This window comes from Palaemon carinicauda, chromosome 20 (assembly GCF_036898095.1).
Source record: "Palaemon carinicauda isolate YSFRI2023 chromosome 20, ASM3689809v2, whole genome shotgun sequence".
NCBI classification, from domain to species: Eukaryota; Metazoa; Arthropoda; class Malacostraca; order Decapoda; family Palaemonidae; genus Palaemon; species Palaemon carinicauda.
Window position 1 is genome coordinate 12514433 of NC_090744.1, and position 25736 is coordinate 12540168.

General features: G+C 37.9%; 1 long non-coding RNA gene across 1 annotated transcript; it reads left to right on the plus strand.

The window, feature by feature from the left end:
• Window positions 1-1274: 1274 nt before the first annotated feature.
• LOC137659443 (uncharacterized) lies at window positions 1275-23313 on the plus strand. Its single transcript, XR_011047530.1, has 4 exons — window positions 1275-1415; window positions 13284-13331; window positions 19731-19879; window positions 22707-23313. It is a non-coding gene; the product is annotated as an uncharacterized lncRNA (long non-coding RNA).
• Window positions 23314-25736: the final 2423 nt, after the last annotated feature.

The window sequence follows — 25736 nt, forward strand, 5'->3', positions numbered from 1 at the left end:
AACTATTACCCGGTATTATGTAGGTGTGTGGGTGTGGGTGTGTGTGTGTGTGTGTGTATATATATATATATATATATATATATATATATATATATATATATATATATATATATATATATATATAATGTCTGTGTGTTTTCCTGAGAGAAAATGATAATATAAAAGTGAATCCTGACGAAAGGAGTCAAGATTTTCTCATATGTTACTTTTTTCCTTGTGGTTCTTTTGCATCTGACCCTCGTGTGTTTGTTAATTTTAAGTGCATATATATATATATATATATATATATATATATATATATATATATATATATGTATATATATATATATATATATATATATATATATATATATATATATATATATATATATGTGTGTGTGTGTGTGTGTGTGTTATGTAAGCATATATACATGCATTTATAAAGAAAAATTTTATTTGTATATTGTCCACTCGTATTTATGCTCAAGTGTTAATATGTGTAGGCTAATATTAGTGTCAATATTTAAATGTCGGTATACATTATCTGACTCCAATTATATTAACCCTTTTAATGAATGTAAACTTTATACCATTAATAACACCAAAGTTATGATGATTTTTTTTTTTTTAAATATTTGATAGTTATTATTCTAATCTAATCAATCGTAGCTATGATTTTCCTACTTCATTTATAAAAAGAATATATTTTTCTTTAATAGCTTAATAAACAGGGAAAATTGATTTACTTAGTAGCAGTAGTAGTTGTTGTTATTATTATTATTATTATTATTATTATTATTATTATTATTATTATTATTATTATTATTATTATTATTATTATTATTATTATTATTAATGTTTGGAAACCGAATACTCTCATACTTTATATAATTAATGAATGGGAATTATATCAATATCTTTATATCGCTAATATGATGAATGAAATTAGATTCTTCAGTCTCAGTAGCTCATAAATGTGTAATTAATTCAATATTTTCAACTTGATTACAGTCAATGACTGTATGGAAGATACAGTATTTATCTAGGCAGTATTTACCTTGTTTGCTTGTTTATAACAACTTTCAAGTTATTCACGTCTACGTTTTCATATAAATTTAAATTTTTCTTTTATTCAATTTCAAATTTGCCATATTAATCTAAATTCATAACAAAGCCTTTATTTATATCAAATATATTATCGAGTATCAATGATCCATTGAATATAATTTGCTTTGAAAATACCCTCTGAATTGAAAGTGACTGTCAAGGTCATCCAGCCAATAGGAGGATAGCTTCTATGCATCTTAGTCACAGATCGAACGTTTAAGCCAATAGGAAACGGCTATCCTAACAATTTCTGTCGAAGGCTTCTGATTGGCTGAGTGAAAATAACAAGGTTTTCTGAGCATTTTTCCACGAGCCCTTGAGGAGTGAAGGTCAGTTTAATGTTAGTTCCCGAAAATTTATTCGAAATTTTAATCATAATGGTTAGGTTTATACGTCGCAATTAGGAAATTTCAAACTAATGTGGTCATTTTGCATGTCAGTAATAATGACGTTATTTTTTATATCAAAATAGCACTTAGAATTATTAATCATGGCAAGGAATCTTGAACGGTTTTGAGTTTATGAACTGGCTACGATTATGTGAATGTGTTGGGTCACTGAAACATCATATCCTATTTTATACGGTCAGGTGACATGAAATACGTATATTTGTATTGCTAGAAATATGGTAATCGCTGTGTTATGGGGAGTTAGAGGAAGTATCTACCCGAGTGGTGAAATGGGAAGATGGGCTTGTCAAGCGTTTAACGAAAATCCGACTTTTTATTCGCGAATACCTTTTTAAGTGCGTTTATAAAGGTTTCTTGATTATTCTCTTATTTTTTTTAACATATGTGAGTTCCCAGACTTTTTTTTTAACTTGAGTTCCCAGATTTTGTTTAACATGTGAGTTCCCAGACTTTTTTTTTAACATGTGAGTTCCCAGATTTTTTTAACATGTTAGTTCCCGGATTTCTTTTTAACATGTGAGTTCCCAGATTTTTTTTAACATGTGAGATCCCAGATTTTTTTAACATGTGAGGTCCCAGATTTCTTTTTAACATGTGAGTTCCAGATTTTTTTTAACATGTGAGTTCCCAGATTTTTTTTTTAACATGTGAGTTCCCAGATTTTTTTTTTTAACATGTGAGTTCCCAGATTTTTTTTAACATGTAGAGTTCCCAGATTTTTGTTTAACATGTGAGTTCCCAGATTTTTTTTTAACATGTGAGTCCCCAGATTTTTTTTAACATGAGTTCCCAGATTTTTTTTAACATGTGAATTCCCAGATTTTTTTAAACATGTGAGTTCCCAGATTTTTATTTAACATGTGAGTTCTGAGATTTTTTTTAACATGTGAGTTCCCTGATTTTTTTTTCAACATGAGTTCCCAGATTTTTTTTTAACATGTGAGTTCCCAGATTTTTTTTAACATGTGAGTTCCCAGATATTTTTTAACATGTGAGTTCCCAGATATTTTTTAACTTGTGAGTTCCCAGATTTTTTTTAACGTGTGAATTCCCAGATTTTTTTAAACATGTGAGTTCCCAGATTTTTGTTTAACATGTGAGTTACCAGAATTTTTTTCAACATGTGAGTTCCCAGATTTTTTTTTAACATGTGAGTTCCCAGATTTTTTTTAACATGTGAGTTCCCAGATTTTTTTTTTCAACATGTGAGTTCCCAGATATTTTTTAACATGTGAGTTCCCAGATTTTTTTTAACATGTGAGTTCCCAGTGCGCTTTCCATACTGTATTTCCCCAATATAATTGAATAATCTCTAATTAATTTTTATATTACCAGTGTTTTCATTTTTTAATTACTGATGTATTTCCTTTATTCATTATTGATGTAAGTAAATACATGAATACTGATATCATTGAATTAATAATTACTGATATAATTAAATCAGTGATAACTGATTATATTAAATTAATTATTAATTATAATCAAATTATTATATATTTAAATTTATGTACCTGGTATAATTGTAATTAATATTGGTGTAATTCATTTATTATTGGCGTAATGTGGTTAATCATCAGTTAACTGTGTGAATATGATATTAGGCTTAATTCGTTGGTGTAATTAATGTTTAATTAATTATTATTGATTTAGGGATGTAGTTAAGTCTGTATGTTAACTATTTAGAGAAACGGTTTAACGCCCCCCCCCCCCCTGCGACCCCCCCTTAAGGCCACAGTGATTTTCGGGACACTACCGAACCTAATACAACCACCTAACCTAGGGCCCTGTACCCCTACCTAGGCCTAGCCCCTGCGACACCTCCCCCCCCCTTACAGCCACTACCTAACACATCCATCAAACCAAATCCAAAGTGATGGTACTGCTGTATACATCGTTATACTATCACCATTATAATATACTCTATAAATTAATGAAGCTTACCTTAAACTGTTGGTTCATAAAGATGTGCTGCTGCTTTGCGGAAAACGTGAAGCCGTTGGGAAGGTTCCTTGACATGCAGGACAATTTTTATTTTGTAAAATTAAATTGTCTCTCTGGCACAAATCCACTAGTTTTTCAATATTCCCCGAATAAGTTACAACAAATTCATTGTAAGTTAGGAAACAGTCAGGACAAGATGATGGAATTTCAACTTCTTGTGCAACATGAGATGACGTGCTTGCTGTTGCCTCCATGTCTAAAAACGAAATGAAATGCCTGGGTAAGATAATGTATTGTCGCGCTGTGATTTGCCAAACATGCATGACGTCATAGTGGATAGGCGATGTGATCGGCCAAACGTGTAAGACTTCATAGTGGACTAGTTTGTCTGTGGATTATTGTGGTTACAGGGCTCATTTAAACAAATACAAGACACAGTCAACAATAACAACAGACTTAGAAAAAATCTGGGAGGAAAACATGAGTAGCGTGAGTTTGATTGTCGATATATAAAGAACTAGGCATTTGGGACAGATAATATTATACAGAAATACTACAAAAGACTTGCTTTACGCTGGAAATATATTATCATAATAGATTTCCCATAATGGTTGAAACTGTAATAATACCGATATTTTTATTTCCTTTGATTATTCGTTTGTTTAATCGGAAAATAAACAGCTTACTTTTTTTTTTTTTTTTTTTTTTTTTTTTTTTTTTTTTTTTTTTTGCTCCTTACGTAGGAGTATCATTTCAGCGATAGCTGAAACTATTCATTAAAGCTTTTGCGAAGGGTTAGCGTGGTTAGTCCAATCACCCTGCTCACACCAGCACTAGTAAACAATCGCTACTTTTTATTTCGGCTCTGTAGAGTTGAGACGTAGTCTTGCTCTCCTGTCGAAACCTTTCAACCTGCTTACGATTAAAAGTAACTGTCCTGATTTTAAAAAATTCTTTTTCTTTACTGATGGTGACTCGGATTTCAAATTGATCACTCAATCCCTTAGGTGTGGACTCCATCGGCCACCAGCGGGGGACCTCTCTTCCATCGCCACTGGCTGCAACCTCCACCTACGTTGGAGCCTTCAGGTCTCCCGGCTAAGGAATAGTTTCCGAGGGAATTACAATTTACTGCAGCACACACTGCTTCTGCTGCTTTGTTCCTGCAGCTCCAGCATAGGAACGAGAGCAGTGGCAGATTGGTTCCCTTCAAAGTTTCCAGTCGGGGGGATCCTTTCAGCGTGAACCCAAAATTTAGCTTCAACTACGTCTCACAGGCAGCTCTAAATACCAACCTTCAACTTGAAGAAATATTGTTGATGGGAAGCAGAGTGCTGCCCTGAGGTCTGCCTTCAGGTGTTGGACAACTTCCCCTTCCGAGGGAGAATTACCCTCCACTAGGTACTGGGCACTTTCCCTTCCGAGTGCGAGTTACCCTCCACCAGCCACTGTTCAGCAATCTTCCTACTTGCGGGGAGAATTGCCAACAGCAGCAACAGGAGTTAGTTGTCTTTCCCACCTGTTGGAGAGACTGCTTTCACCCGAGTAGTTTCTCCCCCAAGGGATTCCTCTGGCGGGAATGGGATTCGTCCATGTCCCGATCTTGCTCTTTGGAGCTTGGTGAGGAAATAGTTAGGCAACTGCTTGTGAGAATTTCCCTTTGGCGTCTTTGCCGCAGATGGTGATACCTGCCAACCGATGCTGTCGCTGCCTCTCCCATCGACGAGGTGGAGGGAAGAATTCACCCTTTTAGAGAACAATTGCTTGCAACTAATTGTGTGACTAAACAGCAATCGACTCGATATGTTTATTCGTTAGGCAAACTTTCAGGCCCTTGGGAACAACCAGTGAAATTTGACCTTTTGTTTAAGAGTCAAGGTTCCTGGTTCCTCTGAATTGAACTTGGCAACCCTTTGGGGTGGAACTACAAACACAATTCCCTAGAGTGGTGACTACCCTACTGGATAGTTGGCTGACCAGATAGCCCAGATAAGTCGGAAGGGAAAATTTTTTCTTCCAGAATAATTTGCTGGTACAACCTCTCTCTCACAGCCTTACTTGCCTTTTACTAGCAAATGCCTCCTCCTGTAAGAGTGCATAACACTACCCACCTGGCCTCTGCAGGTGGCAGGTCATACGAGAGGAATCTGGTCCATTTCACTTGGGCATGAGCACAGACTCGAGTCTCGCAAGGGAGTCGTGTGCAGCGTTGCACACCCATACACCAAGCACTAGAGAGGTGGGTGGGCGAGCTCTGCCTGACAAGGTCTGCATGGGATCTAGGTTGCTAGTTATTTTAAAGGCCGAGGTCGATACTCTACGGCACCGAAACTTGATCGGTCTACATACTCAAAAAGGCCTGACAGAGGTCTGCATGTGATCTCGGTTGCTCATTATTGTAATGGCCGAGGTCGATACTCTAAGGCGCCGAAACTTAATCGGTCTACATACTCAAAAAGGGATACATTGTTCCGTTCATGCTCTCTCCCCTCTTCTGAACCTACATCCGGTGATGTCAGATTCGTACGCAATGGGATCCATGAAGGAACGGTCCCTTCGAGCCGAAGTCCAGACCATGCTAGGGAAGTACTGTATGTTCTCCAAGAGAACGAGCCTCCAGCTTTACAGTAGGTGATTTCTTGTAGAAAAGCTGGCTAGAGGCTGGAGATCAGGTATCAACCTCTCAGCTCCTGTACAAGTTTGTCCAACAAACTCCATTCAAGATGGAAACAGCCCAGACAGTCAGGCAGGTTGTCAGACCAGAGGACTTCATGATATTGTTAGACTTCAAGGAGGCGTACGTCCAGATCTCCGTTCATCCATCCTCAAGAAAGTACCTGAGATTCACATTAAGCAGATAGATATACCAGTTAAAGGTGCTCTGCTTCGGTTTGTCCATAGCACCTCGGGTGTTTACTCGGGTCGTGGCCCTAGTGTCCACTTGGGCTCAAAGAAATGGCATTTGTCTCCTTTGTTATCTAGATGATTGGCTAGTTTTAGAAGACTCAAGAGAGACCCTTCTCCTCCACTGAGACAGGCTTCTCACCTTTTGCCAAGATCTGGGGATCTTGGTAAATTACGAGAATTCATACCTGCTTTATTTCTTCAAGAGATGGTGTATCTAGGGATGAAAATCATGACCAAACTAGGCAAAGTTTCCCATCTGAGGAACGAATAAAGTTGACAGAGAGGTACTCTTTGGCAAAGGCTGCTGGGACACTTAACATCTGTATAGAAGTTAGTTCTCAACGGCCATTTGCACATTCGTTCTTTACAGTGGCAGCTGTAGACCTTTTGGTCCCAACACCTCGACCCACCGAACACCTCGGTACCAGTAGGTCTAGAGCAGAAGAGAGACCTGAGCGGTGAGTGTCGGACACCAACTTGCTTAGCGGAGTAGACCACCTCTCTCCTCCAGATTTCTTGCTCTTCGTAGACACATCAAAAGACGGGTGGGTGTGCTCACCTGTTGCACCTCAAGGCTTCCAGGCTTTGGTCCGAATCCGAGCAACAGTGACACATAAACCTCCTAGAAATGAGGGCAGTCTTTGTCGCCCTTAATTCCATCAGCTTATTTCAGGGCACAGCAGTGCTGAGGAGCGACAACAATACAGTGATGTCACACACAAACAAACAAGGAGGTACTTTTCACGAATCTTCAGATGGATGGAAGACAACTCGGTACCGCTATCTGCCCTCTTAATTCCGTGCATGAAGAAAGTGCTGGTGGACAATCTGAACAGGAGGACTCAGATAGTAGGCTCCAAATGGTCTTTGAAATAAGTTAGCCAACAAAGTTTTTACTTTGTGGGGTTCCCCGACGATCAACCTGTTTGTGACGTCCCTATACTGCAAACATCCGGTGTACTGCTTTCCAGTGCCAGATACCCTGGCAGTCTGGCAAGACGCCTTCCAACATCGGTGGAACAGAATAGACGTCTACTTGTTCCCATCCTTCTACCTAGTATGGAGGCTTCCAAACAAAGTCGGTGCATTGCAAGATCTCTCGATAACCCTAGTAGCCATGTGTGGCAACAGGCAAAATGGTTCCCAGACTTTTGGCATCTGCTCACAGAAGGCACAGAGAGCTTCCTCCACTTCCCTATCTACTAAGACAACAACACATGGAGATCTTCCATAAGGGGATTCCATCGCTTCATCTTCACGCCTAGAGGTTATCCAGCAACTTCTCACAAAGAAAGTCCTTTAGAGATTAGTTGCAAAGGAAGTAGCAGGATACCTACAGGAGTCATCTGCCTCAGTATATCAGGCAAAGTGGCCCATCTTTTATGGTTGCTGTGGTGGACGAGGTATCTCTCCTCTCAGTGCCGCTATTCCAATGATAGTGGAGTTTTCGGTATGCCTTGGGGAGGAAAAACTTTGTTGGGGGTCGGCAGTGAAAGGCTATTGCTCGGCCTTAAGCCTTGTTTTTAAACTGAACAGAGTTAACATTTCCTCCTTGATGGAATTGTCTCTCCTCATACGGAATTTTGAGCACACCTGCCCTCAGTCAGAAGTCAGACCACCTTCTTGGAATGTAGGGGAAGGAGCACCATATGAACCTCTTCTTCAAGCATCAGATCATGACTTGACCTGAAGATGTTCTTTCTCCTAGCCCTGGCCTCTGCCAAGAGAGTCAGCCAGCGACATGATCTGTCTTATGATATCGCCCATCAAGGGGATGGGGGCAAGTGACACAGAGTTTCATATTTGACTTTGTTAGATTGAGTGTCTCAGTACTGTGACAGATGACCCAGACCAACCGTTACTCTACCCTGTGAGGGCACTGAGGAAATACTTGAAAAAAACCTCCAGAGTTCGCCCTCAAATCAGCAGGCTCTTCGTGAGCATGGGGAGGACCAAGAGGAAGATTACTGGATCAGACTGGTAATCGAGAGAGCCATACAACCAAGCTCCTCACCTCCCAGTCATCATCCCTGTGATCACGACTTCAGGGGTGTCGGCACATCCCTGGCGTTCAAGAAGAATTTATCTCTTAACGCAGGTTTAACAAGCGGGCGTGTGGAAACGGCAAATAACGTTCACCGCCCACTACCTGTAGGACATTGCCCACAGGAACCTGAACACATTTACTGTACCTTAAGTTCTATGGTGACTGCACAAAATGTGGTCAATAACACCTCAGCTCCCTTGTAGGACAAGTAGCAGTTGGTTGTGGGGAGATGTTACCCACAAGTAAGTCTAGGATGAATGCACAAGTGACTGGCCATTTCATATTTCACTCTCCCCGCTCTTGGGGTCCAACGTACGAGGAACTCTACAAGCTTTCTTCCTCTGACTGCAGGAGGGTACCATGCCCTTTGTGTAGCCTGATATATGTTTATGTATTTATGTCCCCATTCTCCAAGTGAGGTGGTCAGGCAATGTCTAGGTTAAGTGGGGAGCTTCACTCCAAAATTACGCTTACCTGGTCAAGTCACATTGCCAAATTCTGCACCTAGCACAGATTTCCCTGACCGTCATCCTACAGGGATTACGAGGTGTCAGGGCGCTCTCTGATCAGCTCATGCGAAGCACAGTGTCACCCCGGGAGTCTTCAGCCAGTTGGATTTAGGACTTCTATCCACCATGGGGTGAGTCTCCAACGTAAAGAGTGTGAGGTTTGTATATAGTGCCGGAACATATGACAAATTTAGAATAATATGTATTATTCGTGACCATACAAACCTGAAGCTCTTTACACATACTGGTCCCGCCATCACCTTCCCCCGGAAGTCCTGCCGGAACTGCAAAGTGACGGTTGTTTACTAGTGCTGGTGTGAGCTGGGTGGTTGGTGTACTCCCGCTACCTCCCTCCGCTAACTTGCAGAGGATAGTTACACCCCCAAAAAGCTTTAATGGCTAGTTTCAGCTGTTGAATCCTAACAAAACTCAAAGTATGATTGTAAGTAGGTCAAGGACGGTGGCTCCTCAACATCCGGATCTCAGTATTGATAATGTTTCTTTAAACATGAATGACTCTTTCAAAATTTTAGGTGTGATTCTCGACTGTAAATTTACTTTTGAGAAACATATAAGGTCTGTGTCTTCTTCAATTGCACAAAAAATAGGCTTATTGAGAAAGTCTTTCAAGATTTTCGGTGATCAATCTATTCTGAAGAAGTGTTTTAATTCTTTCATTCTACCTTGTTTTGAGTATTGTTCTCCTGTCTGGTGTTCAGCTGCTGATTCTCATCTTAATTTGTTGGACAGAAACTTACGGTCTCTTAAATTTCTTATTCCTGATCTAGATATTAATCTCTGGCACCGTCGTTCAATTAGTTCATTATGCATGTTGCATAAGATTTTTCATAACTCTGACCATCCTTTACAGTCAGATCTCCCTGGACAATTCTATCCTGTTCATAATACTAGGCAGGCAGTTAATTCTAATAGCCAGGCCTTCTCCATCACGAGGCTCAATACTACGCAGTATTCTAGAAGTTTTATTCCAGCTGTGACCAAGTTGTGGAATGATCTTCCTAATCGGGTGGTTGAATCAGTAGAACTTCAAAAGTTCAAAGTTGGAGCAAATGCTTTTTTGTTGACCAGGTGGACATGAGTCTTTTTATAGTTTATTTATGACTTATTTGTTTTTGATGTTGTTAATAGTTTATATATGACATGTCTGTTTTGACGTTGTTACTTATTTTAGAATGATTTATTGTTAATTTGTTCTCTTCATTTATTTATTTCCTTATTTCCTTTCCTCACTGGGCTATTTTTCCCTGTTGGAGCCCCTGGGCTTATAGCATCTTGCTTTTCCAACTAGGGTTGTAGCTTGGATAGTAATAATAATAATAATAATAATAATAATTGCCGAAGTAATACTCCTTTGTAAAGAGCTCCAGGTTTGTATAGTTAGGAAAAATACAATTTATTTTAAATTTGTTATTTTTTTTCATGCAGAACTAGGAGAGTAAAATAACAACAGTGTGTCTGCGGCAGAGTTAGCCCTCTCGAGCACAGTTTTCTATATCGGCCCGATTTCTATACGACGTTTTAGAAAACTGGCTGCAGAGAGGGCTGCTCTGCCGCGGCAAAAAATAAAGATAATCTAATTACGGGAATTATAGAATTTTTCTAAATTCTTTATTGATGTTTTCCATGTCGTCTTTATCTGAAAATTTGACTAAACTTTACCTTGAATTGGGCCATCAAAATTTAGATATATTTCTGTTAAAAAAAAAAAATTATTCTTCCATGAAAGTCTTTAAAAATATTCACTGCCAGTTTATTTCAAGTCAAAAATCCTCTAAAAATTTCAGTCAAATGTCCTCTAAAAATTTCAGTCAAAAATCCTCTAAAAATTTCAGTCAAAAATCCTCTAAAAATTTCAGTCAAAAATCCTCTAAAAATTTCATTCAAAAATCCTCATGAAAAATTCTGTAAAATGTCCTAACTAATAAAAAAAAAAAAATTGTCAAAATCTCTCATTAAAAAATTGTCAAAAATCCTCGGAAAAATTCACTTTGCAATTTTATTTCAAATCAAAATTCCTCATTATAGTCATAGCTGACATTTGAGTACTACAAGCCTTATTTTACATAATAATTCAGAAACATTGACATTTTTACATAATCATGATATTCTTCCAGGAGAAGTCAAGGGTCCTAAGTGTATCAAGCCTTGCAGTCTGCGTTCAGGTCGATGCTACTGGCAGTGTCACGCAATAGGACGTAACCCTGAAACTAAAACGTATACGGGGGAATTTGGGGCTTCCCCAATGGCTGGCCGTTCCGGTGCTGTTGCTGCCCGTCGTCCGGAAACAGCAGATTTTGACTTATAGGCTGGGACAGCATGGCATCTTAGATCAGCTTAATAATAATAGTACAGGTTGTAGGTGATTATGATACATTTAATTATGACCCACACGGCTGGCGTGCATAGCACATTCGTGTACTGCTTGCCAGAACAAAGGATCACTGAGGTAATGTTTATTTGGAGCGAAGCGAGCCACGGCGGAGTGAAATCCATTTCAGGTATGTGATATAGATTATAAGTAATTATGATACAGTACTTTGATAGTTATCCAAGTGGTTGGCGTGCACAGCACATCCATGTACCGCTTGCCAGAATACAGGAGCAGTGAGATGATGTTTATTGCAAGTAAAATTAGCCATGGCGAAGCAAAATCCATTTGAGTGGTGGCAAATTGCACAGCCTTCTCTTTAGCCAGTTTTCTAAATCGTCGTATAGAAATCGGGCCGATATAGAAAACTTTGCTGGAGAGAGGCACCTCTGCCGCAGTCACTCTGTTGGTGTTGCTTCGTCCTGTTAGTTTTACATGAAAAAACATTTTTTTCTGTTATTTTTCTTGGATTTTTGTTTTATTCTGCTGTTATCTTCCGCACATACCTAGTTTTCCTTTGCCACCACCCATAATCCCGATTCCCACCAGGGGACCCCCATTAGTGTAGGGGTATGTAGGGCGGTGGTAATAGGAAAACAATGGCTCTATGGAAGGTAACAACATAACAAAACAAAACAAGAATACCAAAGAAAAAAATAGTTTTTCATGTTTATTACCAATAAACATTATTGCGTTGCTTGTGTATTCTGGTAAGCGTTACATGGATGTGCTGTGCACGCCATCTGCGTGGGTCACTATCAAGTACTGTATTATGACTACCTATGATTTATATCACACACGCCAAATGTTTTTGCTCTGCCGTGGCTCAAATCACTCGCAAATAAACAGAATCTCATTACTCCTCTGTTCAAGCAAGAGGTACATGCATATGCTCCACACACCAGCTGTGTAATCATTATCTAATGTATCATAATTTCCTAACTCCTGCATTATTATTATCAAGCTGACCTAGGATGCCTTATTGTCCTACCCTATCAGTTAGAGTCTGGTGTTTCCGTTTGACGGTCAGCAACAGCACTGGAACGGCCAGCCATTGGGGAAGCCCCAAGTTGCGCCATGCATCTTATAGTTTCGGGTTTACGGACTTTTGCGTGACAGTGCTGGTAGTGTCAACCTGAACGTAGACTGCCAGGCTTAACACACTAAGGACACTTGACTTCTCTTGGGAGAACAACGTGGTTATGAAAAAATGTCAATGTTTCTGAATTATGTGAAATAAGGCTTGTAGTACTCACATGTCAGCCATGACTATAACGAGGATTTTTTTTTATTTGAAATAAACTGGCAAAGTGATTTCTCTATGAGGAATTTTGAGTGAATTTTTTAACGGTCAGTTTAAACCCCTCATAAATGTTAGCCATGACTGAAATGAGTTTATTTGAAATGAACTGGTGAAGTGCATTTTTAATGATGGAAATGAAAATGCTATAAAACAGGTGATTAAATTATATCTGAATTTTGATTGGCCAATTCGAGGTGAGGCTTAGTCAAATTTTGAGTAATCATGTCATCTTAAAAATCTTGGTACCGAAAAACATCATGAAACAACTTAGAAAAATGACATACTGTATTTACTGTAATTTGATTATTTTTTTCTGTTATGCATTTGCGTATTATAAGGATGAGTCCTATTAGAAGGTTGAAGGGTTGTGATATATATAAGAACAAAAAAATCAAGTCAAACTATTCGCCTTAAGCACCTCACAAGTCCTCCTGCAGCTAGGTCTGTTTACCTCATTGAAAGCTTAATGGTCATTCTAGTTTAGCTCAAATCATACTCATTAGGTTAGGAAAAATACAAATGATTACAAGATTTTTAATGTAGTATCCTCTTAATTTCGTATGAAAATACTGTACCTTACTTCTGTTAAACGATTAGTATCTACCCTGTATATTAATAAAACAAGATTCATTTTTATTTATTGTAGGTATGCATTGCTAGTTCAAAACTAATCAATTTTTTTCTTCCGTAGATTGGCGAAGGGCGTCGAGAACGCCTGAATAGGATTTATATTTTCTCGGTCGAGTATTACCAAGTCAATGTTCATTTGTTCCGTAACTGACATACAAACCACACTATTTAATATGGGTTATTACTTTCGGGGTAGCTGAAAGGACGAGCTATTAGAATTTTAACGAGGGTTTACTACACCACCGCTAGTTAGCGGGGGGTAGTAAACCCTCGTTAAAATTCTAATGGCTCGTCATTTCAGCTACGCCGAAAGTAATAACCCATATCAAATAGCTAAGGTTTGTATAGTTAGGAAAAATACAAATTACCTACGAATTTGTCATGTTTGTTCCAACACCACTACAAACCTTTCGTCCTTTAATATAGGGGAACATGTCTTCAGAACTGGAAGTCATTGAATTTGTTAACAAGGTGCAGTAATTGATGACAGGCGGTGAACCCAAGCGAGTAGCATCAACTGTCTAAAGCTCTTCACTTTTGTCTTCGACTTCACTGAGTACAAACGCACTGTTGCGCCTTTACCAATCTTTTTCAACCCTTTTTTTTTTTTTCTTGCAGGAAGCAAAATCTGGCTGTTGCTTGTGATTGTGGCTGTCAAACAAAAGATTTCTACTTGTCATTGAAAGGGTGGACATTGAAACCGGTTATGTTGAAATCGGCTGTAGATCCACAAAGTCTGAGCTTCTAGAGGGCATGATTGTTTGCAATCATCACTTTGTGCCAATTGTAGGTATGTAGGTTAGGGCCTCCTGTGCAGGGGCAGGCGTATGCCTTAAAGGGGAGGAAGAGACCGATGTAGATGTGCAGGGACAGGCATATGCCTGAAAGAGGAGGAAGAGACCGACGTCTTCGCTACATCCAAGAATCCCATAAAAGTCTTTTGCTTCTGTTCTCACATTGGGTGCATCTGCTACCGTCAATTCACGTCATACACCCTTGGCTTGATCCCCTGAGAGTATGGGTCAGGAACAAGGATTCTTCGGATCTATATCTGCAGGCTTTTCAGGTTCTGGTGGCATTTGTGGTTCCCCTATCGTTTACCACACCCCATTGAAAGTTGGAGGCTCTTTTCCTGTTGCCATGCAGATTGCCGAGGTTGAGTTTGATTTAAGGAAAGGCTTGGGCCATAGGTAATTTGGTAGGCTCTTTATGACCTTGTTTAGGGGACTGCACCCCAAATGTTACCAGTACACCACTTGTTCGCTGGACCGGATGTTCATGCAAGTAATGTACCATAGCAAATAGTTTTTTTGGCTGTGATAAAGTATAGAAATATCTCCCTCTTCCTCTTTGTGAGAGAAGGGTGGATGAAGTGAATACTCTATATTGACCACACTCTTCAAACAATCTTTTGCCCCACTGGTTGACTGTTGTCAGACAGTAACCCAACCTATCACCTGAATTTCATTTAGATTGCTGAGAGCCGAAGTGGTTGGATATTTTGTGATTTTATACCACTCAACTTGGACATAGGGACTTCCTCCCTCCTTAGGATAACCTACATATATTTTATTTGGCATTTCTTTTCCTTACGAGCATATTTCCCTGTTGGTATCCATGGCCTTGTAGCATTTCTGCTAAAGTAATTTGTATTTTTCCTAACTATACAAACAGAGATGCATCAAGTTTGACTGTACGCTTCATCCACCGCAAGTCCTAGGTGAAGGTCAAAGTGGCTACTCTGAGTGCTGGTGGGAAGTTGGGCTTCCCTGCCACCTGCCAGTATGTACCGACACCTTGTTATGAACTTTTAAAAACCTCAATCTGTCTAGGTTGAAATCATATTCCTATTACAAAACTTAAGGTGGATAGTAATGTAAACCCATCGATTTACTGTGCCTTGGATTACAGACGCAATACCCTTTTGGAGATCTATTTCTTCAGTGACCCCTTGTCTATGACAGTAACCTAGCCCTATATTCTGATAATAAGTGATAAGTAGTTGATTTGAATCAACACTTGCTCCTCATATGGACCGATTGTTAAACATCCCCGAATCCCAAATTAACCAGTTTAGTTATAGGCATTCCCTCCCTCCTAAGAATACTATTAAGGGACAAAGATTTGCATCTGTATAGAAACAAATTTCTAATTATAAAAGTAATTTATACTTTTTCTAACTATATAAACCAGTCCTGTGCCTACCTCATGCAAACCACAAGTACTGTTTGAAGGTCTGAGTGGCTTCTCCGCTACCCAACAGTAACTATGGACACATAAATTTGAAGAAAAGGCTTGTGTTCTAGCTACTCTAAAATCATACTCCTTTGACAATTTTTATTTTGAGATTTTTTAATTAAAGACAGAAATACGAGACATTTTTGTTATATAGTTACAAAATTATAATCTCTTGTTCCACAATTATGATTTTACAGATACATTATCTGCAAAGGGTTGATCTTGGAAATTCGGTATGTATAGGTTGAAATCATTATTTTACAGATGAATTGGTTATTAAGAGATATCTTCTTAACTCTTCAAATATTTTTTTTTCAAAGGCCTTTAGTTTCTTTGGGTAACTGGTCGTTTTTTATTAAAGGGTCTTGTCCATTGCCTTGGTATGAATGCCTTTACCTCCTTTACTAATTGATTACATGGATATTAAAACAATTTTTATGCTTATTCATGCTCTTCTAGGCAAATGGTTTCAATTTGTATTTGAAGCGAGTGTTGTAGATAATACAGTAATTACATATGCAAGTTTACTAATTTTAGGTTGCTGTTATATTAATTAGTGTTTTGGATAACCATTGGTGTCATTTACCATGTCTTAAAATATTTTCTTCTTATAGCCAAAGGTTAATGATTATGACGACTTCTGGTTACCTCTGCCAATGAAGTTGGAAGGAGGTTATGCTTTCACCCCTATTTGTGTGTTTGTGTACAGCTTCCTGGCCACAATTTTGATTTTAGATTAATGAAACTTGCCGGGATTAACTCTTATGTAAAAAGCTGGAAATGATTAAAATTTGGAAGGTCAAGGTTACGGTCAAGTAAAATTTCCAATTCAAGTAATCATTCATAAGTTTGGACATTATTGTCAGAGACTTCAAAATTGGTTCGTATTTGAGTGTATGAAAATCCACGCCAATTAGAACATAAGGCCAAAGGTCAAGTTTGAGAAACAAGCTGCTGCGGTGAAGGTCTGCACTCTATTGAGTGCCCCTCTAGTTTTAATGTAAGACGTTGAGTATTATATCTTCCTCCACTCTACATTTTTTTTCTGAGTGTGTCCTGGAACCTTTTGAGTGCATGATTGATTTAAGATATAGACATTACTTAAGGCTCTGTAATGTCTTCCACTCATAGCTGCACTTACTTTTCAACCTACTTTACCTCTTCCCCTTGTTTCTTTCTTTCGTCTTCCTGTTCATCCTTTTATTAGGGACTTGCATTCTGGTTCAACTATTAACTGACTGGCTACCTTTCTCCATTCTAGAAACCAGGAAGTATATGTACAGATAGTTTCAGTCGAACAATCCAGAAGTCCTATACTTTCCCTCCATGGTGAGAGACAAAATAGACAATATTTCATCATGCAACGGCTTTTAAAGATCTCTTATTCTTCGAAAATCTTTCGTAAAGATGTTTACATTCACCAGTCTTTTGAGTGTCGTATTTGTATAATAGTGGGTAGGTAGGTTGGTTGGGCAAGGCACCAGCCACCTGCTGAGGTACTACTGCTAAAGAGTTATTGAGTCCTGTGACTGGCCAGATAGTACAGTAATAACATTGGAACCCCATCTGGTTATTACTCATTTCCCTTTGCCTACATATACTGTACACTAACAGTCTGGCCTACTCTTTACACATTATCCTTTTTCCTTTACCACCTGACAACATTAAGGTAACTAAAAATTCTTCACTCAGGGCGTTAACGACTCCACTGTAATTGTTCAGTGCTAGTTTCCATATAGTAAGTGTAAAAGAGAGACTTAAGCTATGGTAAGCAGCTTTTCTTGGACACTCCAAAATCGAACCGTTGTTCTTTAGTCTGGGTAGTGCCACAGCCTCTGTACCATGGTCTTGCTCTGTCTTGGATTAGAGTTTTCTTGCGTTAGGGTACATTCACGCACACTGTTCTATCTGTTTCTTTATTTCCTTTTCTCACTGGGCTTTTTTCCTTTTGGAGCCCATGGGCTCAAAGGATCCTGTTTTCCCAACTTGGATTGTAGATTTGGTAATAATTATAATTATTAAAAAGTTTTCCTTAATATAGGGACAGTATACTGAATACCTATTTTATTAAACATTATCATTGTTGAATTACTTAGTAGGTATTAACAATAATTTAACCAGTAGTTTGTTCTCACCTGGAAATTACACCAAGATGGGCAAAGAAGAAAGGGTATAAATTTTTACTTCAGTTGTTCTTGTAAAGCAATGGATTGTATAAATCTTACTTCAATTACTCTTTACCATCAACTAATATTTAATTTCAATTATAATAGTTCCTATGCATATACTGTATAAACCTTTAGCCCTTTTAAATAGGGAAAGGTCTAAGGATGCAGGCATACCGAGTAGCCCCACCTGTCTGCCAGTTGGAAGCCTTTCACTTTTGGGTTTGCCCGCAATGAGCATTGACTTACTGTTGCTCCATGAACAAAGGCTTTTATCTTATTCATTTTCTTTACAGGAAGTAAATGCTGGCTGTTGATGTCTGTGATGAATGAAAAGGGTAGATGCTACAACCAGTTTATGACAAAACTGGCTGTTGATACACACACTGTGGCTGAAGGCGTATGTTTTGAAGGGGAAAATGAGAGCCAAGTCTTATGCAGTCTGTTTTGGTAACGCCCAAGAACATAATGATGAAGTCTTTTACCTCTTTGTTTCCCTTGAGTTTGACTGCTTTTGTGTATGTCCCGGGCTCCGTCCATGGGAGTATCCTGCGATCTCCATTGGCATGTTTTCAGGGTTCTGGTGGTGTGTGGGGTTCCCCCCATTGATTGCCATACCCTATAGAAGGGTAAGAAACACGTATGTTGTTGTGCAGATGGCTAACAATGAGGCTTGGGCCTCCTAGTGTGTGGCAGGTAGTCCCTTTAAGGGAGCTGGTAGCTCACCCACTGCGTTCCCAGTACAGTACCAGTGTCTCCTGTGATAGAGGGGGTAGGTGAGTTGACTCCAGTGGTTATTCTCCATTATCTGTTCTGTGAGGGTTCTGCATTGCTTAAGCACTGGTAGAGCCAAGAAGGAGCTGTCAAGGAACACGATCTCTTATGGCTTCTTAATATTATCTGTAAAGCGTACACCTCGATTTCTGAGTGTTGAGGTACCAGCTAAGACCAGGACTCATGAAGTCATGGGCATAGGCCCCACCTTGCCTTTAAAGAGGAATCTCCCAGTCAGCCAGGTGTTGAAAGCTGGGGTATGCAAATGCTAAACAACCTTCACGAACTTCTACCAACCGAGGTATACCCACAAATCACGAGACTTTTGTGCTTGGCTGCTCATGTAGTTGCATAGCCAGCCCATCTCTCACACGGGACTGGAAGCATATTATCTGTGGTAATGCATGGCTGCAAGTCTGGAATGAAAGGTAAAATGAATGGCTCTTCTCCATGCTTTCTTTCCTTTCTCTTGGGGGACAAAGTGATCGAACCATTACTTGCTGGATCTGACTTGATGCCAGTAAGTTACTCTTCTGAGCACCATTCTTTAGATTCTAGAGATCCTCCTTGGGCGAGGGGGAAAATATTGGAATATACACCAACCCAATTATCATACAGCAAGTATAGTGTTATTTTGGACCCCAATCTCCTTAGGGGAAAGGTATCCCTCCTTTGACTATCTACCAATCTTGTACAGTATATTCATCCATATGATGCAGACTGACATTTCCAGGGAAGATAAAGGAACAACCAGTTTGGTTTTAGGGTGAATTTCAACCAACCAATCCTTGAATCTCTCTATTTTAAAGATTGCTGAAGACATTTCCTCAGGTGCATAGTTAGGAAAAATACATATTACTTTTAAAAACTTTGTATAAATTTCTTTTTTACTCTTATTTCAATAGAATCTAATATTCTATGCAGTGGATAATAGGATAATATGTGGATATTTAGTTGTAATTTGAAATAAATTTTTGGGGATACCAGAGTCCACCGTTTATTTTTTCTAATTTACTTTTTACTCTTATTTCCTTTTTACTCTTATTTCAATAGAATAATATTCTCTGCAGTGGATAATAGGACAATGTGGATATTTAGTTGTAATTTGAAATAAATTTTTTGGGAAACCATAGTACACCGTTTATTTTTTCTAATTTACTTTTTTATGCCTTTAAAGTAACGATAATTTTTTTTAAGAAAATAAGGGACTATGGAGACTTTAGATTACTTTTTCTTAGCTTTGCATAATAGGCTCTGTAACTGGTTTTGTAAATGTTAAATGAATTTTGACTTGATTAATGTATGCTAATCTGTTAAATATTCCCCTGCAGAGGTTTATCATGCTAAGGTGTTGAAGAAAAATTAGCTTGATTTATGACACTGTATTCAACAAAGATGATGAACAGAGGATAAAAAGAAAGAACTGCTTCTATGGGGTCACAAATCCCCAGCATTGATTCCTTACAAAAGCAGCAAATTGGTGAGTACAGTAGTTAAAATGATAAACTTCACAGCCATTTATTTACCCTATTTTTTTTTTCTTTTATTTCGAAAAAAAAATCTATTTCTTCGCTATGATGATCCCATTGTCCTCTGATGGTTCGAATGTCAAGTGGATTCGTCAGTAGTCAAAAAGCCTAAGACTGTCTTCCTCAATGACACTCATCCGTAGTGGTCTGATTATTGTTTTACGTTTACAGTTTTCTGATTTTATGGCTCGTTCTTAGTCTTTACTGCATCAGGTTATTTTGGTCATACTTGAAATAGATAAAATCAAATGTTTATTATTTCTGATTTTATGGCTCGTTCTTAGTCTTTACTGCATCAGGTTATTTTGGTCATACTGTACTTGAAATAGATAAAATTATTATTTCTGATTTTATGGCTAGTTCTTAGTCTTTACTGCATCAGGTTATTTTGGTCATACTTGAAATAGATAAAATCAAATGTTTATTATAACTTTTCACTTTTTAGTTGTTGATTATGTTGGACCCAACATTGTTTGAATTTTCATCTAGTTGAAATTGTATGTCTTAAATTGGTTTCTGATTTTATAGTCTAAAACAGGTTTCTGATTTTATCTGGTTTTAATTGTTTCTTTTAAATTGGTTTCTGATGTTATGGTCTAAAACAAATTGGTTGCTTTATTCTGATGTCTGATTTTATCTGGTTGGTTTCTGCTGTTTTAAAATGGTTTCCGATATAGTCTAAAACAAATAGGTTTCCTGTATTAAATTCTATAAATTGGTTCCTGGTTTCCGATATAGTCTAAAACAAATAGGTTTCCTGTTCTCTATAAATTGGTTCCCGGTTTCCGATATAGTCTAAAACAAATAGGTTTCCTGTTCTATATAAATTGGTTCCTGGTTTCCGATATAGTCTAAAACAAATAGGTTTCCTGTATTAAATTCTATAAATTGGTTCCTGGTTTCCGATATAGTCTAAAACAAATAGGTTTCCTGTTCTCTATAAATTGGTTCCCGGTTTCCGATATAGTCTAAAACAAATAGGTTTCCTGTTCTATATAAATTGGTTCCTGGTTTCCGATATAGTCTAAAACAAATAGGTTTCCTGTATTAAATTCTATAAATTGGTTCCTGGTTTCCGATATAATCTAAAACAAATAGGTTTCCTGTATTAAATTCTATAAATTGGTTCCTGGTTTCCGATATAGTCTAAAACAAATAGGTTTCCTGTTCTCTATAAATTGGTTCCCGGTTTCCGATATAGTCTAAAACAAATAGGTTTCCTGTTCTATATAAATTGGTTCCTGGTTTCCGATATAGTCTAAAACAAATAGGTTTCCTGTATTAAATTCTATAAATTGGTTCCTGGTTTCCGATATAATCTAAAACAAATAGGTTTCCTGTATTAAATTCTATAAATTGGTTCCTGGTTTCCGATATAGTCTAAAACAAATAGGTTTCCTGTTCTCTATAAATTGGTTCCCGGTTTCCGATATAGTCTAAAACAAATAGGTTTCCTGTTCTCTATAAATTGGTTCCTGGTTTCCGATATAGTCTAAAACAAATAGGTTTCCTGTATTAAATTCTATAAATTGGTTCCTGATTGTGTTGAAGTTTAATTTTAAATCTTTCTGTTCTGATATTTCTGCTGTTTTAAATTGGTTTCTTATGATTGTATACTCTGAATTGGGTTCCAATTTTATATTTTTTTCTGACCTTGGAAATTCATTGAACAAACTTTGTTTTCCTAACCTTGAACTAGCTTATAGTTTTCGGTATTAAACTATTTCTAGGTTGTTTTACCTTTAAAATTGTTTTAGGTCTTTTGAGTTTTGCAGATTTTGTTCCTCTGCAAAACTATTTCTAGGTTGTTTTACCTTGAAAATTGTTTTAGGTCTTTTGAGTTTTGCAGATTTTGTTCGTTCGGTATTAAACTATTTCTAGGTTGTTTTACCTTGAAAGTTGTTTTAGGTCTTTTGAGTTTTGCAGATTTTGTTCCTCTGCAAAACTATTTCTAGGTTGTTTTACCTTGAAAATTGTTTTAGGTCTTTTGAGTTTTGCAGATTTTGTTCGTTCGGTATTAAACTATTTCTAGGTTGTTTTACCTTGAAAGTTGTTTTAGGTCTTTTGAGTTTTGCAGATTTTGTTCGAACAGTTTTACCTTTAGATTTTGTTAGCATTGAGTTTTATAGGATTTTACTTGTTTCATGTTTACAGTTTTGTTTTATCCAGCTATTATCTTGAAATCCAAGTTTGTAACCTATTATTCTGTCCTTTTGAGATATTTGGCAACCGTGACATCCAAGTTTGTAACCTATTATTCTGTCCTTTTGAGATATTTGGCAACGTTGAAATCCAAGTTTGTAACCTATTATTCTGTCCTTTTGAGACTGATTTTTGTGTTTTGCTTTTATTTGAACAATAATTTTAACATGTATAGTCTTTTTACTATTAAATATTCCTACTGATTTTTGTGTTTTGCTTTTATTTGAACTGTTAAAATTATTGTCTTTTTACTATTAAATATTCCTAAATTTAACTTATTATTCACATGAAAAAAACTTAACTATCAAAATATCTTCAGCTGCTTCAAAGATATGACTTTTTACAATAACCTCTGCTTGTCAGGACGAATTGTTATTTAACTTTGATGAAACATTTGTTAAAGTGATTATTAAAATTTCAAGTGGAAGTGTAAGTTAAACTACAGAAACATTGGTTTATAAATGTGTTAAATAAATTACAATTATCACTTACAGTACATGTCAAAATGTTACATTTGATTGTATATACTAGTTAATTATGTTTTGGCCGTTCTTCAATGTCCAATGTGTCTTCCAGATGCACCGTTCTCCTGCTCATGGGGCGTGACCACCGTTCTCCTGCTCATGGGGCGTGACCACCGTTCTCCTGCTCATGGGGTGTGACCACCGTTCTCCTGCTCATGGGGCGTGACCACCGTTCTCCTCCTCATGGGGCGTGACCACCGTTCTCCTCCTCATGGGGCGTGACCACCGTTCTCCTCCTCATGGGGCGTGACCACCGTTCTCCTCCTCATGGGGCGTGACCACCGTTCTCCTCCTCATGGGGCGTGACCACCGTTCTCCTCCTCATGGGGCGTGACCACCGTTCTCCTCCTCATGGGGCGTGACCACCGTTCTCCTCCTCATGGGGCGTGACCACCGTTCTCCTCCTCATGGGGCGTGACCACCGTTCTCCTGCTCATGGGGCGTGACCACCGTTCTCCTGCTCATGGGGCGTGACCACCGTTCTCCTGCTGATGAACCTCTTAGCTTTACCAGTGTCCTGCAGTGGAATCAACACCAGTTACATCTAGGTTTTGCAAGTTAATCAAGATTTTTGGAATCAACACCAGTTACATCTAGGTTTTGCAAGTTAATCAAGATTTTAAATATTAAAGTTAATAAACGAAAATTAAATTATTCTGTATTTTTCTTAGCTATAAAAAACCATTGTTCTTTATATTGAATAAAAAAAAAAACCATTTTAAAAAACGAAGTACTGATAATTCATTTCAAGAGTCCCTCGACTAATTGGAAAACTATGAACAAATTGGTTTTAAATGAATGAGAGGGGTAAGCATCCATGTGTGTGTGTGAAGGGAAAACACGACTAATTGGAAAACTATGAACAATTCGGTTTTAAATGAATGAGAGGGGTAAGCATCCATGTGTGTGTGTGAAGGGAAAACAAGAGATGCTTCTCTCTCTGTTCATCATATCAACCCAGTCCCAGTACACCAACACAAAGATTTAACAGCAGAAGTGGACAAGGCACTTGAACTTGTTCTTGAAAGTCGTTCAGTCCAATGATGACAATGCAACTGGGAAGAGATATCACCTGGTCATATTATCATGGAGTGTGTGTTGAGTTCCCAGGGAGAGGCAAGGCCCAAGCACCTTTCCAGGAACAGAAAGACACGGATGGAATTCATCCTTCTCCTTCACACACTGCAGCAGTAAAACTTGAGACGGTGCACATCAACGTCCAAGGATTGCCAACCTCCTTAGGATGTTGCTGACGTCACACTGCCACATGATGATTATTACTAGCTAAGCTATAACCCTAGTTGGAAAAGAAAGATGTTATAAGCCTAAGGGCTCCAACAGGGAAAAATACCCCAGCAAGGAAAGAAATTGAGGAAATAAACAATATGAAAAGCAATGAACAATTAAAATATTTTGAAAATGGTAACACCACCAAAACAGATATTTCATACGTAAACTATAAAAAGACTTATGTCAACCTGTTCAACATGAGCGAAGGAATAGACAGAAAATATGAATGCTTTATACAGGTGAAAAAATTTAGTTATTAGAAGGTTGCACAGGAAATTATCACACATCCTACACTTATCAATAAACCACAACATTAATCCTTCCTTCTAAATACAATATCCTTAACAGAAAAGCTTTATTAGGCATTTCCAGCTTCACAAACAAGGAACTAACATAAAATTTGATTAATAGCATTACTAGGAATAAGCCAAAACAAAATTTTAGAGGTACTGTATACAATCTGATTAATAGCAATAATGGGGACTGTCCAAAATAAAATTAGAGGGGCCTGTGACTGGTGAAGTCATTTAACAGGTGTCGAATATTCAAATCGCATTAAAAAATATACTATTTGATGAATAGTAGAATAAGGGACTAGCCATAAAAGAGAAACTTTTACAAAAAAAATTTTTTTGGAAATAAAGTAGAGATAATAGCATATGGATAGATAGTGATGCTGGTCCTAAAGCATGTGAGGCAATCAAGCATACCTGTGCACCTTGAGGTGGGAAAACAAAGGCCTTGGTCCAAAAAGAAGAAAAGAAGGGTGCACTTCCATTCCGACAGGCAGTGAGTGAAGAGACGACCTTGTCTGGGCATCCTGGCTGATGCCAAACACACACTGAGGAAAGAGATCCTCGGTACTCTATGAAGAGGCAGCACTATCAGGAAATTCTGACAATAAGAAGGGCAGTGACCCTCCCTTTCAACTCGGCAGCAGTAGCTGCTACTATCATGCATAAGGAAATAAACAGTAACAGTAATGCTGTCAAACAGGAACAAGAAACCATATAAGCAAGATGCACAGACAACTGTCAGTTAGCTAGAAATGTCTGGAAAACAGAAAAAACTTTCATCTTCATTAATATCCTTTGCACAGAACGAACTTCCAACAATTATCTAAAGGAAAAAGAAATAAGATTAAAAATGCCAGTTGACAGTGCTGGGAGTATAGTAAGTCTAATTTCCGGCGGCTGAAAAAGTGGCCATTCAGTATCACAGCAGGATAGCGAGGATTCCTTGCCACCTACCAGTAACTGCTGACACCACCTTATAAATTTTAACATCTGGGTTCTAGCAATGCTGAATACATAATCCTATTAACCCTTTTACCCTCAAAGGACGTACTGGTACGTTTCACAAAAGCTATCCCTTTACCCCCATGGACGTACCGGTACGTCCTTGCAAAAAAATGCTATACAAATTAATTTTTTCATATTTTTGATAATTTTGACAAAATTCAGGCATTTTCCAAGAGAACGAGACCAACCTGACCTCTCTATAACAAAAATTAAGGCTATTAGAGCAATTTAAAAAAAATATACTGCAAAATGTGCTGGGAAAAAATAACCCCCTGGGGGTTAAGGGTTGGAAATTTCCAAATAGCCTGGGGGTAAAAGGGTTAAAGGATGAAGATTTGTATACAGTCCATGTAAAAACAAATATTGTGTTGCAATGTATTGTGGGAGTCATTTGTCAATGCAATTCAATGTTATATTGTAGTGCTAAGGTTGCTAGGTTTAAAAATGCACGTGTGTATCGTGAGATTGATGAATACTGTATAGAATTTTGT